The sequence below is a fragment of the Danio rerio genome, chromosome 13, assembly GCF_052040795.2.
Source record: "Danio rerio strain M-AB ecotype USA chromosome 13, GRCz13ab, whole genome shotgun sequence".
NCBI classification, from domain to species: domain Eukaryota; kingdom Metazoa; phylum Chordata; class Actinopteri; order Cypriniformes; family Danionidae; genus Danio; species Danio rerio.
In genome coordinates this window covers 22,926,325-22,941,676 of record NC_141033.1, presented here as the reverse complement: position 1 = coordinate 22,941,676, position 15,352 = coordinate 22,926,325, and the positions used below count along the sequence as shown (strand labels likewise).

At 38.8% G+C, this 15,352-nt stretch overlaps 1 protein-coding gene across 28 annotated transcripts in view; it reads right to left on the bottom strand.

The window, feature by feature from the left end:
• ccdc172 (coiled-coil domain containing 172) overlaps positions 1-15,352 on the bottom strand; it is a 321,472-nt gene that overhangs the window by 240,464 nt on the left and 65,656 nt on the right. For 2 of the 28 annotated variants that reach the window (XR_015505469.1, XR_015505454.2), the window contains exons 9-10: positions 11,232-11,381; positions 6,855-7,098 (exon numbers count right to left, since the gene is read on the bottom strand). The exons of 8 other annotated variants lie outside the window; for them this stretch is intronic. The gene's annotated coding sequence lies outside the window, so the exon portion shown is untranslated. Of the gene's footprint in view, positions 1-843; positions 1,619-6,854; positions 7,099-10,314; positions 11,382-15,352 lie in introns of those variants that run through there. 18 more of the 28 variants (XR_015505481.1, XR_015505471.1, XR_015505488.2 and 15 more) reach the window with 17 other exon arrangements.

The window sequence follows — 15,352 nt, the reverse complement described above, 5'->3', positions numbered from 1 at the left end:
TGTGTTGAAAAAAATCTCCATTTAACATAAATTGAGAAAAATAAGATATACAGTATATACAGAAGGGCTTACAATTCAGGAGGGCTAACAATTCTGACTTTGACTGTATATATAAATATAAAACAGAAAATTAACATTGAAACATCAAAATAATTTATTTTACAAATTGTGCACTATGCTAAAAGTGATGCTATAATATATTATATTCTCTGCCAAGAATTAAAACACACTAAATCAAATAGTTAAGTGGTCTAGTAAGCTGACTAGGATGTCACTAGCCAATCTAGAGGCTGTGTATACCAGGCAGCTAAAGAGAATTACGAATTCAATTTTAAGTGACACTGCTCATCCTCTACAATTACAGTTTCAGCTCCTTCCTTCTGGTCCCAGGTTTCTAGTATTAAGCTTTAGAATTAAATGATGCAAAAATAGTTTCATACCAGCAGCCATTAGACATTTAAATAAGGCATAGACTAAAGCAGAGGTATTTCGGTGACTTGTATATTTTAGATTGTTTAAAACTATCTAAAATGTGGGGAGGACACTTGAAGTGATTATTTGTTTACTCTTTATAAGTGTTTTTATGTTTATGTTTTATGCCTTTATGTCCATTTGTTGTTGTTGCTATCTGAGCTTTTTTGTGCAGCACTGTTATGAGATGAGGACTCTTGACTGCAAACCAAATCTACCAGGTATAAACAAAGTTAACATAACTTAATATTGTGCATAGAGCTGCTCCACAATGCTGTAACGAATCTGCTGCTGTAGTCCTATTTCAGGTAATAAATAAATAAATAAATAAATAAATAAATAAATAAATAAATAAATAAATAAAGACTGTTTGCATTTGACTGTTTTCACTTTTTTGTCATTTTACTGATGTTAAATATCACATTAAAGTTACAGCATGTAAATGCAGTAACTGCATTTGTTCCTTAAAGATTTATGACTATCACAATACCAACAGTAGGCTTAAAATGGCGTACAGTATAGAACAATGCACATCTCACAGCTGTCAAATGTCCCATTATCCTTGCATTTCCTCTCTGCTCCGCGCTCTAATGAAGAATCCAATTAAGGGAAATAGTGAAGCGTGCCACAGCCCAGCAAACGTGATCACTCTCAAATCACATCCAAAAGGAGACCTCACAGAGAAGAAATTCGCTTTTAGAAGAAGAAAATAAATGAATCAAACTCTCAGCATAATGTGCAGCCACTATAAAAGTGTATAGTGAAGGGTCATGGGAAACGGATTGACCCACCAATGTGATTCCTCCATTAGGCAAGACTTCTTACAAAAGCCAACGCACAAGCCAACTCTATCCTGCTGTAGCCTAATAGGGTCAGAATGGTTCAGATGAAGCTATATTTCTCCACAGTTTGGTCTATGAACCAGATAGTCACATGGAATCTCTCAGAAATGCACTGCATAATATTCATCCCTGTATTGTACGATGTATGATGTTAAAAGCTTGCCCTTGGCCAATAAAGTAAAAAGTCGACCCCATATACCTGTCCAGATTTCGCATAAGCCGTTTTCTGCACCGGTCATCCCCAGCACACCAGACTGACAGACGTAACCGATGGAGGTGGATCTCAAGCGAGGCCCGCTGTGCTTCTAATAGGAACACAAAAGCAATTCCCCACAATGATAATAGCAAAGGGCATGTCTGTAACAGAAAATATGGTGCTAAACAAACAAATCCAATCAAATTAGCAGCGAGAGGCTTCAGACTGCCTGCTGTGAGCAATGTTCCTGTTATTATACACAATCCGAAGGTCTCGGTGATAGTTTTGTGCATATTAAAAGGATTGTTTACCCCCAAAATAAAAATTCTGTCATCATTTACTCCACATCTTGATGTTTATTAACTGCATGACTTTGTTGTTTGGCAGCCTTAGTTGTCTATAACAATGGAATTCAGCTTGCACCCAAGACAAATCCCTGAGGCACCCCCACAAAGAAGGCAACGAGGTCCCTCCGCAGTGACCCCACTGATTGTGCATCTCTGATATACTATGCCCACTGAGTCTCTCCCCCCATCTCTCTCATTTACATCACTGATTTAACAGCAATGATAAAAATTATCCTTGCATTGATGCATTTGATGTTATTACTGGAGAACATTATAAATACACATAATGATTTTGATATCACTATTTAGTCGGACTGAAATCCCTGCAGGAGTAAATATTCAGTCTACAACTGGATTAATGAATAGAAACAATTAGCGTAGCTTAATGGACTATGGCGCTAAGGTTCTAATTCAGTAGAGACTACAGTTTGTTTTAATAATAGGCAAGAAGATGAGCACAAAATATGAACGCAAAGCACTTAATGTGCATGTTAAAGGGATAGTTCTCACAAAAATACATTTATTCTCTCTCATCTGATTGTAAAACTTGTGATTTATCCTTTCTTCTGTTGAGCCCACACCTAAAAATATATTTTGTACAATGCTGGCTACTGGAAATTTTGACCCTCACTGTAGGGAAAAAATAATATTAAAGTCAATGGGCATCATGCATAAAGGCAGGAAACAATGGATAAAGAGAAACTTGATAAATAAATACAAGCTTATTGCTTAGAGAGGTTGCTGGCTGGAAAGAAAACCACACTGGAGATGGCTGGGACTAGTGTGACTGGGACCAGCAGGCCTGGGAGTTTGGGGACTTGAATAGACTGGGCTTGGGGAATGAAGCTGACACAAGACTAGGTACAAGGACTGGAGAATACACATGACAGGGCTCAGGGACTGGAATACGGCTTGAATGTGCCCAATGAGAAGTGGATCTGGTTCAAACAAAACAATGCCCTCCATGGATGCAGCACATAGGTCAGGGCAAACTTTAAAAAAATATATATATATATATATATTTTTATAAAAGTAAAAACACATTCTATGTGGTTTGTGAATGCCTTTTAAAAATGCCCTGTAAAAGGGCTCTTCAAAGACCACCATAGGGATTGCGCTGGTGTCCCATATGCCACTGACAAGCACCAAAACTTTCATCACCGGCATTCTTCAAAGGCTCAACTTGACTTGACTATATTATCCATCTGTGAATGATTCCATTTTGTTGAATAAACATTCTGCACACAAGTTTTAGTTAAACTTGATAAAGTTCAGTAAATAAACACCACTGCACTGACCAAACAGGCTTACAGAAATACTTCATAAACATTTTCCTCAAATATTGGATGTTGGCTTGATAAAGGCGTAGAATTTAAGACCTCTAAGTTAAGTGCATTTCTTTAAACGACAATTTAAGTGTGGCGACAACTAGTAGGGAATAATGGTGATATAAATAAACGGCATTACTAACAGCGATACTTTTTTCAGTACAAGTAATCAGATGAGTTAATGTTTCCCCAGTTACAACAGCATTACCGTTATTGACAATAAAACACACGTTACTATAATGAACACTGAAGCAGTTTTCATGCGAGCAGTGTCTCTCTCGGCCGTATGACCTCTCTTTCTTAGCGGTGTGTGTGTGTGACTGTATATGTGTTAGTGTGCTCAGGGCTAAGTCGGGACACATAACCAACCAGTGATGATGATTGGTGTGTCTGTGAACTAATGTAACTGAGCATGTGAGGACTGATTTAGATACATTAGTATATTTCCATAGTTTGCTAATCAGAGGCAGAGTAGTGTGGGCATTCATTCACAAGCACACACACAGACAGTCGCACATACCAACAACCAGGAGTCAGAATGATGGCAAATTCAACAAGTTCAAAAACAGCTTTTGCAAACTCGAATTATAAGCACTATTTTTCTCTAACAGTTGTAATCTATTGTGTTTTATAGTACAACTAGTATTGATATTTCTAATATGTTGAATGTATCATGGTCGTCTCTCACATTGTCCTACATTAAAATAGTGTAGATAGCGTACAATGTAGATAGTGTACTATTAAAATTGTGTACAATGTTTTATATTTATTTTATAGTCATTTGACAAATTAGATTTATTAGTAATGCAATAGTTACTTTCCCTTGTAATTAGTTATTTTTACAGTTACACACACCGGGCAAGTTATTAAGCACTACTCGGTTAGACCCCCTATTGCCTTCAGAATTGTCTTAATCCAGGGGGCGGGAATCTTTTTTCAGCAAAGAGCCATCTTTTTTTTTTTTTTTAACAAATGCATTTATAAAGAGCCATTTGGATGTTTATACAGTTGAATTATTAGCCCTCTGTTTATTTTTTTACTGTTTAACAAAGAGAAGATATTTTCAACACATTTCTCAACATAATAGTTTTAATAACTCATCTATAATAATTGATTTATTTTATTTTTGCCATGATGACATGATGATTAACTAGGTTAATTAGGTTAACTAGGCAGGTTAGGGTAATTGTAAAATGATGGTTTGTTCTGCAGACTATTGAAAAAATAGTCTAAAAAAATGCTTAAAAGGACTAATAATATTGACCTTAATATTAAAAAAATAAATAAATAAATAAAATTTGTTTTTATTATAGCCAAAATAAAACAAATAAGACTTTCTCCAGAAGAAAAACAAAATATCAGACATACTATGAAAATTTCCCTGATCTGCTTAACATCATTTGGAAAATATTTTAAAAATAAAAAAATAATAAAAAAATAAATCCAAAGGGGGCTAACAATTCTGACTTCAACTGTACATCTCAAATGCCTCTTTAAAAATGCATTTGCTACTGTATTACTATAAATTCCAAAAAAAATATTATAGTATTACTACTAATACTATATTATTATTATAAAATTCCTATACATAATACTGGTTTTAGCAAGATTTATGTCCATGCAAAACTTAAAATTAAACAAATATGAAGCATCACATGTTGAGCCATGTCATTAAGTCCATGAATGAAGAAAGAATAATTTAGAGTATTCTTAATTTCACCATCACCTCTCATGTTGGATGTTCTTTGATTTTAAGTTACCATAGAAACATAAGTTGTTTGGCCTTTATTGGTGTCACAATTCAAGTTTATCCACATTGCCAAAAATGCACATTGGTCGAAACGTCCTTTTATTGTTAACTGAGTTCTTATTCATTGTGCTGTATAAAATTACAATTTAAAAGGGGATTGTAATTGTATTTTCGATAGGAAACTGATTTTTAGAGATGGTTATAGTTTTTAAAACGGTAAAATAATATTGAAGGAAGACAGCTGGAGAGCCACATATTTTGGTCAAAGAGCCACTTGTGGCTCGAGAGCCATAGGTTCCCTGCCACTGGTCTTAATCCTTTGTGGCATAGGTTTAACAAGGTACTGGAAATATTCCTCAGAGATTTTGGTCCATATTGACATGATAGCATCACACACTTCCTGCAGATTTGACGGCTGCACATCCATAATGCGAATCTCCCAATCCACCACATCCCAACAGTGCTCTATTTGATTGAGTTTGGTGACTGTGATGGCCATTTTGAGTACAGTGAACTCATCATCATGTTCAAGAAACCAAGCTGAGATGATTTGTGCTTTATGACATGACGCGTTATCCTGCAGGACGTAGCCATCAGAAGATGGATACAATTAAGTCATAAAGGGATGGACATAGTCAACAACAATGTTCAGGTAGGCTATGGCGTTGACACGAGGCTCAATTGCTACTAACAGGCCCAAAGTGTGCCAAGAAAATATCTCCCACACCATTACTCCACCACCACCAGCCTGAACCGTTAATACAAGGCAGGATAAATCCATGCTTTCATGCTGTTGACGTCAAATTCTGACCCTACCATCCGAATGTCGAAGAAGAAATGGAGACTCATCAGACCAGGCAACGTTTTTACAATCTTCTATTGTCCAATTTTGATGAGACTGTACAATTTGTAGCCTCAGTTTCCCATTCTCAGCTGAGAGGAGTGACACTTGGTAAGGTCTTCTGCTGTTGTAGCCCATTCGACTCAAGGTTCAACATGTTGTGCGTTCAGAGATGCTCTTCTGCATACATTGGTTGTAACAAGTGGTTATTTGAGTTATTATTGCCTTTCCCTTAGCTCAAACTAGACTGGTCATTCTCCTCTGAGCATCAACAAGGCATTTGTGCCCACAGAACTGTTGCTAACTGGATATTTTTTCTTTTCCGGACCATTCTCTGTAAACCCTAAAGATGGTTGTGCGTGAAAATCCCAGTAGATCAGCAGTTTCTGAAATACTCAGACCAACCCGTCAGACACCAGCAACCATGCCATGTTCAAAGTAACCTTAATCACCTTTCTTTCCTATTCTGATGCTCAGTTTGAATTGCAGCGGATCGTCTTGACCATATCTACATACCTAAATGCACTGAGTTACTGCCATGTGATTGGCTGATTAGAAATTTGCTTTAACGAGCAGTTGGACAGGTGTCCCTAATAAAGTGGTCGGTGATGGTACGTAACTCAGTTACTATTTGTGTAACTAGTAACTATAACTAATTACTCTTTTAAAGAAAAGTGCCCATGTGGTGATCAGAATAGTTGAATAGGTGATTAGGTTATAACTTTTGTTATTTTTGTTTCTAGATTTTAATATAACAATATTAAGACAGCCTACATGGCTATATTTACTATATCTGCTTCCATAACCTTCATTATTATTTTACTGGGCAGAGTTTTTTTTTTTTTTAAATGTAATTAATAAACTGATTTTGTTTCATCCAAATACAAAAATCCTAAATAAAATGTATTTCACAATTCAGGCCAAAATACTGAGATACTATTTTTGGGACCTATCAGCCAGCCCTGCTTCGAAGCAATAAATGAAATTAATGTATTGTGTCCTTGAAGAGACAAAGTAAAAATAGCATCCTTCATAGGGTAAAGCAATCTGAGAAACTGCATTACACACAAAACACCTCTGACTTCAAAATAATAATGTTTATTTAACTGTCCTGCATCAGTGGAGAGCAAAAAAAAAAATACAGCGTTCACTTGACATAAATAATATCGGAGGGCATAAAAGCTTTAGAAAAAAAAATTACTAGCAATCTAGATGAAAATCCAGTCTTCGGGTAGATTGAAGTGGGTCACTAAGCACGCTCCATTACTCAGAGCTCTTTGGGCACTGCAGAGAGGTCTGCATATGTCACGCACACTCGCTGCACTGTATGGATGAAGCGATGTTAGGAATGAGGGATTACGAAGTACATGCATTAAAGCCACTCAGCCCACATTCACATTTAACAGACCTGCCTTTATTATTCAGTCAATCACTGGATTTCATTTTTACTAAATGCACAACTACTGTACATCATAGACTAGTTCAGTACATGACCACTTTTACTGGAAATTAACATTAGCACAAGGCATATGACACAGTATAATATGACATCTGTTGCATTCTACTAAAGGCATGGGACGATAACCGGTTTACCGCAGTTTAAAAAAAGTCAAGGTTTTAAAACCGCCAATGATCTGAAAAACATATCTGTCATGTACCAACATCCAAGCATGCTATAGACCTGCACAGTCCAGTGGCTTTACTTTGTATCCACAGGAAAAAAAAAAAAAAAAAAAAAGACCTACAAAGATGCCTTTTCAAGTTGTAAAGAAATCTGTGCTTTTTTAAACTAATCAAGGAAGCAAAAGTCAAAATATTTCAAATGTTTCAAAGTATATTGTGTTCAATGTAGAACAATGACAATGTTTTTCTACCCAGATATTTAATAAAATTAATAAATTAGGGATGAACAATATTGGAAAAATTTGACATTGAGATTTTTTTTTTCTTCTCAGCGATATAAATACAAGTTTCAAGAGTTAGCTGATTAGCTGATGATTGATTATAAAGCAGGTTTGGCATGCTGTCCCAGAAAAGAGCCCTGAGCTCAGAATATCCTTGAGCCCAAGGCTCCCTCCCACTTGAAGGCGAGTTTGAGCTCAGGTAGGTCTTGAGAACTCCGCTGCTTGTGAATGTGTTAGGAATAGCTTTGGGATATAGCTGACTAAAACAGGTCGCACACCAGAAGTGCCGCTCTGAGACGCACACTGTCACGCCACACAGCGCCACGCATTTCAGGATTCTAAACACAGGTTTCTATCAGGGTACAAACACCGGCGACGGTGCTTAGCAGGCCTGTGCAGAGACCGTCCAAAGGGCATGTGCAGAATAAATTTTTTGAAGAGCGGGGGGGAGGGGGGGAGGTTGTGAGGGGGGGTGGGGGGGAGTTGTTGTTGCGCGCGTGTACTGAAGAGCGGTGTTGTCGCGCGCATGTACTGAAGAGCGGTGTTGTCGCGCGCGTTATGATCAGCTGTGTTGTCGCGCGCGTTATGATCAGCTGTGTTGTCGCGCGCGTTATGATCAGCTGTGTTGTCGCGCGCGTTATGATCAGCTGTGTTGTCGCGCGCGTTATGATCAGCTGTGTTGTCGCGCGCGTTATGATCAGCTGTGTTGTCGCGCGCGTTATGATCAGCTGTGTTGTCGCGCGCGTTATGATCAGCTGTGTTGTCGCGCGCGTTATGATCAGCTGTGTTGTCGCGCGCGTTATGATCAGCTGTGTTGTCGCGCGCGTTATGATCAGCTGTGTTGTCGCGCGCGTTATGATCAGCTGTGTTGTCGCGCGCGTTATGATCAGCTGTGTTGTCGCGCGCGTTATGATCAGCTGTGTTGTCGCGCGCGTTATGATCAGCTGTGTTGTCGCGCGCGTTATGATCAGCTGTGTTGTCGCGCGCGTTATGATCAGCTGTGTTGTCGCGCGCGTTATGATCAGCTGTGTTGTCGCGCGCGTTATGATCAGCTGTGTTGTCGCGCGCGTTATGATCAGCTGTGTTGTCGCGCGCGTTATGATCAGCTGTGTTGTCGCGCGCGTTATGATCAGCTGTGTTGTCGCGCGCGTTATGATCAGCTGTGTTGTCGCGCGCGTTATGATCAGCTGTGTTGTCGCGCGCGTTATGATCAGCTGTGTTGTCGCGCGCGTTATGATCAGCTGTGTTGTCGCGCGCGTTATGATCAGCTGTGTTGTCGCGCGCGTTATGATCAGCTGTGTTGTCGCGCGCGTTATGATCAGCTGTGTTGTCGCGCGCGTTATGATCAGCTGTGTTGTCGCGCGCGTACTCAAGAGCGGTGTTGTCGCGCGCCTACTGAAGGGTGGGACCAAGAGTGTGCCGCGTCGCGGGGCACTTTTGATCATTTTGGAAGGGCACTTTCTAACCAAGACTAAAAAGGGCATGTGCACTGCACAGGTTGAGCCCTATGTGTGCACGTGCCTGGTGCTTAGCCACGACTGAGGACAATGATCATATTTCTGCCGTGCCACTGGTTTCATTTTACTTTCAACTGTCACGTGTGCGTTGTGTTGCGGCGCACTTTGGATTAGTCAATTTACTGTCTTTGGATGGTGAGAGGAAACCGGGTAACCCAAGGAAAACCCATGCAAGCATGGGGATAACATCCAGACTCTGAACAGAAACGCTGACTGGCATTCTAAAGGCTCGAACCAGTGGCATTCTTGCCATGAGATGACAGTGCTAACCACTGGGCTGCCATGCCACCCTCAGGAGAAAGGGGAAGAGTAAGGGTGAAAGGGGGGGGGGGGGGGGTTCTTCTATATGAAGATGACTGGAGTGAAAAACTGGATTTATAGTGACACAGAATTTGTCTTATAAAATAAAATAAAAAATGTTATTTTTTCGAACTACTTAATTAAAATAAGCTGAAACAACACAACTCTTGAGATTTCATTGAGACAATTGTATTGTTTTATGTTCAATACTCTTAAATTTGTAAAAACCAATAGGTTAACTTTATTCTTTCATGTTACCCTAACACAAATTGATTGTGTGGAACCCAGCATTTTTTGATATGTATGAATAAGGTTTTTTAAGCAGTGTATTTTAAGCAGCACACGTATTCACTTATTTTACACACACACACACACACACACACACACACACACACACGTTTCCACCACTTTACTTTCCTAACACAGCACTGAAGTTCTTATTCAAGCCCAGATTACATGCTTTACTTTAATGCTTTTCTAACTTGCTTTAGAACATCGCTACATTCAAAACTCATCACCAAAATTGTCACTCTCTCTCTCTCACACACACACGCCGACACACCTATTCAATTTCAGCTTCTTTGTATTCACTATATATCCATTATAAAATGTTGCAGCGGACTTTTAAAGCTCTTCATCATTTGGGTCCTTTTTATCTTTCACTATAACCGTCCACAGTGTGCTTTAAGGTCATCCTTTACAGATTTACTGACTGTTCCAAATTTTAATTAAGAACTATGGGTGGCAAGGCTTTTAATTCTGATGTGCTGAAACTTTAGTACCATATTCACAAACTAGATTTTATTTCTCTTCTCTTTAGTATTGTATAGTTTTTCGCTCTAACAAAAGCACAAACTTGTCATAGTAGTGTTGCTTGACAATTGTTGGTAATGTTTTAAAGTTTCAGGTACAGTATGTATATTTATTTTTTTCTTACAATTGGGTGGCGCAGTGAATAGCGCTGTCACCTCACAGCAAGATGGCATTTCTGTGTGGAGTTTACATGCATATTCGCTTAAGTTTCCTCTGGGTGCTCCGGTTTCCCCCACAAGTCCAAAGACATGCTGTATAGGTGAACTGGGTAAGCTAAATTGTCCATAGTGTATGTGTGTGAATGAGAGTGTATGGGTGTTTCCCAGTGATAGGTTGCAGTTGGAAGGGCATTCGCTGCGTAAAACATATGCTGGATAAGTTGGCCATTCATTCTGCTGTGGCGACCCCTGATTAATAATGGGACTAAGCCGAAAAGAAAATGAATGAATATGTATGAAAGAAATTCTTTCATCATGAATAATGAATGAAAATTCATTACAAGTGTTAAAACTGTTGAATTGTTGCACTTTTTTATTACAAATCGATTACGTTTATTTCATTTAAAATGGACAAGAAATAATTATAATCTAAACACCAAATTAGAAAATATAATTTCTGAAGGATCATGCGACACTGAATTTAATGCCGAGTTTAAACTGCATGGTTTTCAAAGCAGTTGTGTCATGGGTGTTTTCACACTGCATGACTATCTGGGGTAGCGTTTCATCTGTACTTTGTTTATACTGCAATACACTTTACAATAGAAAGAATTGCAGACAACTTTGTCTCAGTCCAAAAACAACAACTGTCACAACCAAACACACATGAGAAATGACATGGTAACGTAGCATATGTCTTGTTATTAACTACATAATGAGAAAGAAGCCTTTAATGGGGTAGAAAATGTTATTATTTTGCTTACCTGGTCTTTTAAGGAAATAAGCAATTTCTCCTCCATTTTTCCTCCATTTCTTGGATCCAAACTGACTGAGAAGAAGCACTCTTAACTTCTTCCCCAATCTCCAACTGGCCTGCAGATACCCACAGTAGAGGGATGCTGCTCTCTCAATGGCTGTAGGTAATCGTCAATGTTATTTTCAATCAGAACACATTTCACACGGCATGATTTGAATCGTAGACAGGTCCAGATATTTATCATGCCGAATATCTGACTGGTGTCAGCGACTCATTGGCGATTCTCTCAGATCGCGTCTTTGATAGTTCACACTGTGTGATTGTTACTCGTGTGAACGATTTGCCTGTGATTTCAGGCATTTGTCTGAAATTTATCTAAACCTGTCAGCGAGTGAAATCTGGGCTAAAATCATGCAGTCTGAACTTGATATGAGTGATTAATGTTGAAAATGTAGCTTTAAAATCACAGGACTAACTCACATTAAAAAAAAAACACTTAAACAGAAAACCCTTTTTTTAAACATTTTTAAAACTAGGAATTAATAAAAATGAGGAAAAGTTTCAATTGTAATTAAAATGATTATACGAGTTCTACAACAGTCTAAAATATTCAAGTAGATATTAGCAAACAAGAGAAAAAAAAGATCCTTCTGACATGAAATAAGAAACCAATGAAGTTATAACCTGTAGCAATGGCATTTCTAATGGAAAGGGTGTAAAACCATCAAGGACACTGGTGACATTTAGAATTAGTAAAGCACTGGGGGAGGATGCTTAACCAAGCATTGGCTAAGGTGTTCTGGTGTTGAAATGCCAGCAGCATTTTTTTTCTCCCCCCTCCATGTTCTCTGCTCAGACTCAAAGCAGCTGTGACACAGCCACTTTACTGGTTCTTTATTGCTTTGCACCACTCACAGAGCAGAAAATGCTCAATGCCTGGAACGCCCAAGGGTGGATTACTAGATCTACTCAACTGTTAACTCAAAGTTGATTGAATCTTACCTGAAACAGTTAAATAAACCAGAAAATAGTCTCTGCCCTCTTTTTTTCCCATTCTAAATCCTGATTAGAACACGAATGATACAATGACAGCATGTTTGATATTTACAACTTCAGTGGAAAATGTCATAGCATTCAGTACTAACATTAAGTATCTTATCAAACTGTGCTGGAAAGCTATCCTGCAGCGCTGAGAAAGACAGAAACGTTAAGGGAAAAAAGTGACATTTATCGTTCTGAACTGAACAATGTGACATCTTTCTAGCAAATGCAAACAGTTCTGCTTTAAACAATTCTAATATATTGTATTTTAAAAAGCCATTTAAGGATCCTCAACACAATTCTAATATATTGTATTTTAAAAAGCCATTTAAGGATCCTCAACACAGAGTCCCATTTCATTTCAAAGGTTTAAAGAAAAAGCTCAAGGTCCAACAAGATGCAGTTGATCTTTGACTGAAAAGGGTGAGAAGAACTAAAAGAAAACTCCTCATTGTATTTCTCGATCCTCTCCCATGAGTGAGCTAGTCTGTGTTGAGGCATCGCGAACCCTCATTCCTTCTGTTCTATGCCAAGTCTATAAATACCATGGCCCTTGTGGAGGCCTTGCATCAGAATTTGCCCTTGAGCTACTCTATCCAAGCATACATCAGAAAAGGATTCCAGCTGTGAGGTGTATTGGATAGATTACTGCCAGGGACCCTCCAGAACAAGGATTGGCTGACACTCGCTCCATGTCAAATTCCCAGCTACGAAAAGTTCTCCGTTGAGTATAGTGCTTAAGGCACGCTATTAACCAAATGCTTCATCCTCATACTTTTTTTAATTTACTACTTCTGCCTGTTATCTACTTTTTTCTACACACGTGTACATGAAACATTAAACACATTATCATGTCAGGTCCCAAATGCTCCATGCCTTCTTTCACAGCAAATGCAAAAAGACATGCACATTCTTTTCTTTTCATCTTTTCTGACTGTCAACACAATTCTCATTTCTCTCCTGTTAAAGCAGCACATCCACAGTGTTAAATGTACCTATCCATTTTACACTCAGTCTTTTAGGCTTTTATTGTGTGTGCTAATTTTAATGATCAGACAGCTGTCCATATGCATGCCACATAAATGTGTCTCTACAAAACTAATTTCTATTAAAGAGCCCATATTATGGGTTTTTGAAAATCCCCTTCCATGTAGTGTGTAACACAGCTCTGAGTGAAGTGAAGTTTCCAGCTAGGGCTTAAATCTGTAAGAGTACAGTGTTTAAAACGGTTGATTAATCTATAAAAGAGTCGACTCATAGTGCTTCAAACGAGTCGCCTTGATAACGAGTTATTAGGTGTTTCGCCATGACGTTCGAACGAAACCAAGTTATTCATGTGCACGCGCAAACCCGGGAGATTTGAAACATGCGGCCCCGCTCTCTGACTCAGAAACCCAGACACACACACACCCACAAACACACACACACAAACATGCCGGTCGATTGAAGTCACACTGCAGATGGATATTATCGAGTCTCTACCCAAAGATGAAACCTCAGCATTATAACCAAGCAGTTGGAAACTACTGGAAACTTCTGGAAACTACATGCTACAAAGAATACTTCATCAGCGTTTGTTAAAGGAAGGATCAGTAAAGAGTAACTTACTGCTGGACGTCAGGATGGGTTTCTTCCTCCATTTCTCAAGTGTAAGTACGTGCGATTAAAGTTGTTGCCTCGTTGACTCTAGCTTGCAAATGTATTTAGTTGTGATTTGTTACTTGTAACCGCGTGTACTGTATCAGGTTAACTCGCTATATTCTCATATCACGTGCAAAGCCACGTTAAAAACACGACGCATGCTGCTTTGTTTACGGAGCCCCGTGGAGGAGGAGTAGTGTGCGTGTGTGTGTGTGTGTGTGCGCGCGCTGTCGTCCGGAGGTATGTGTGTGTGTTTGTGTGTGTTTGTGTGTGTGTGTGTGTGTGTGTGTGTGTGTGTGTGTGCACGGTCTGGAGATGTGTGTGTGTGTTTTTGGGAGTGAGACAAGCAAGAAGATCTCCTCAACAGTTTTTGCTCAATAAAATAGTCGTCTGTACTTTCAAGTCCATTATCTGTATTTACATTGACCCACTGGCAGCTAAAATCCACGCCTACACTATCGAGCGTGTATGAACTGTGCTTACTTTTATATTGCTGATTAGCTGTTGGGCATTTCACTCTCTCACTGAAGGCAGTCGACCAATCGCAACAGACTGTCATCGGTCCAATCAGCGCAGATTAGCTTCGCGCTAAGGTGGGGTTTGGGAACAAATGAATCACTGGACGATTCATACGGGAGTTGCTGAAATAATTAGGTAAAAATAAATGCAGATTATAAGACCATGAAAGTGTTTTTTGACCTTGCATGCATATTAGACTGTTGTTGGAGACCCTTACAACCAAGATTCAATTCAATTCTAATCAGCTTTATTTGTATAGCGCTTTTACAATGTAGATTGTGTCAAAGCAGCTTCACATAAATGGTCATAGTAACTGGAACAGTGTAGTTCAGTTTTTTAGTGTTTAAGTTCAGTTTAGTTCAGTTTAGCTCAGTTCAGTGTGATTTAATCATTACTGAGAGTACAAACACTGAAGAGCAAATTCATCGATGCGTAGCTCTACCAATCCTGAACCATGCGAGCCAGTGGCGACAGCCAACTGGCAAGATATGACCCTATTTCATGTATAATATGGGCTCTTTAAATAAAACTCTCTAAAATTCTCTGAGTAAATGCATGCTTGACCAGTAGTCAGAATCAGTGTGGCTTGCCAGGTTTCTGACACCTCACCAGCATATACAGTAATTAAATACATTGGAAAAACACTAGAGATTACTTTAAAGGGTCACAAAACAAACATAAACATTTTTTTTCTGAGATGTTGACAGTCATTTGTATTTCCCACGCTGCTAAAAACACTATTAGGACACCTATATTTCACAAAAAAAAAAGTGAAAAATTGTTGTTTTGTGTTATTTCGAGCAAATTTGTTCTTCAGATTGGAAAAGAAATTTTGAAGCTGCGTCACAGCCATAAGATCCTTCTGTAAATTCCAGCATGGAGACTGGATGTCTGTACTGGCAAGTACAACATGATGTCTTTGAGTTT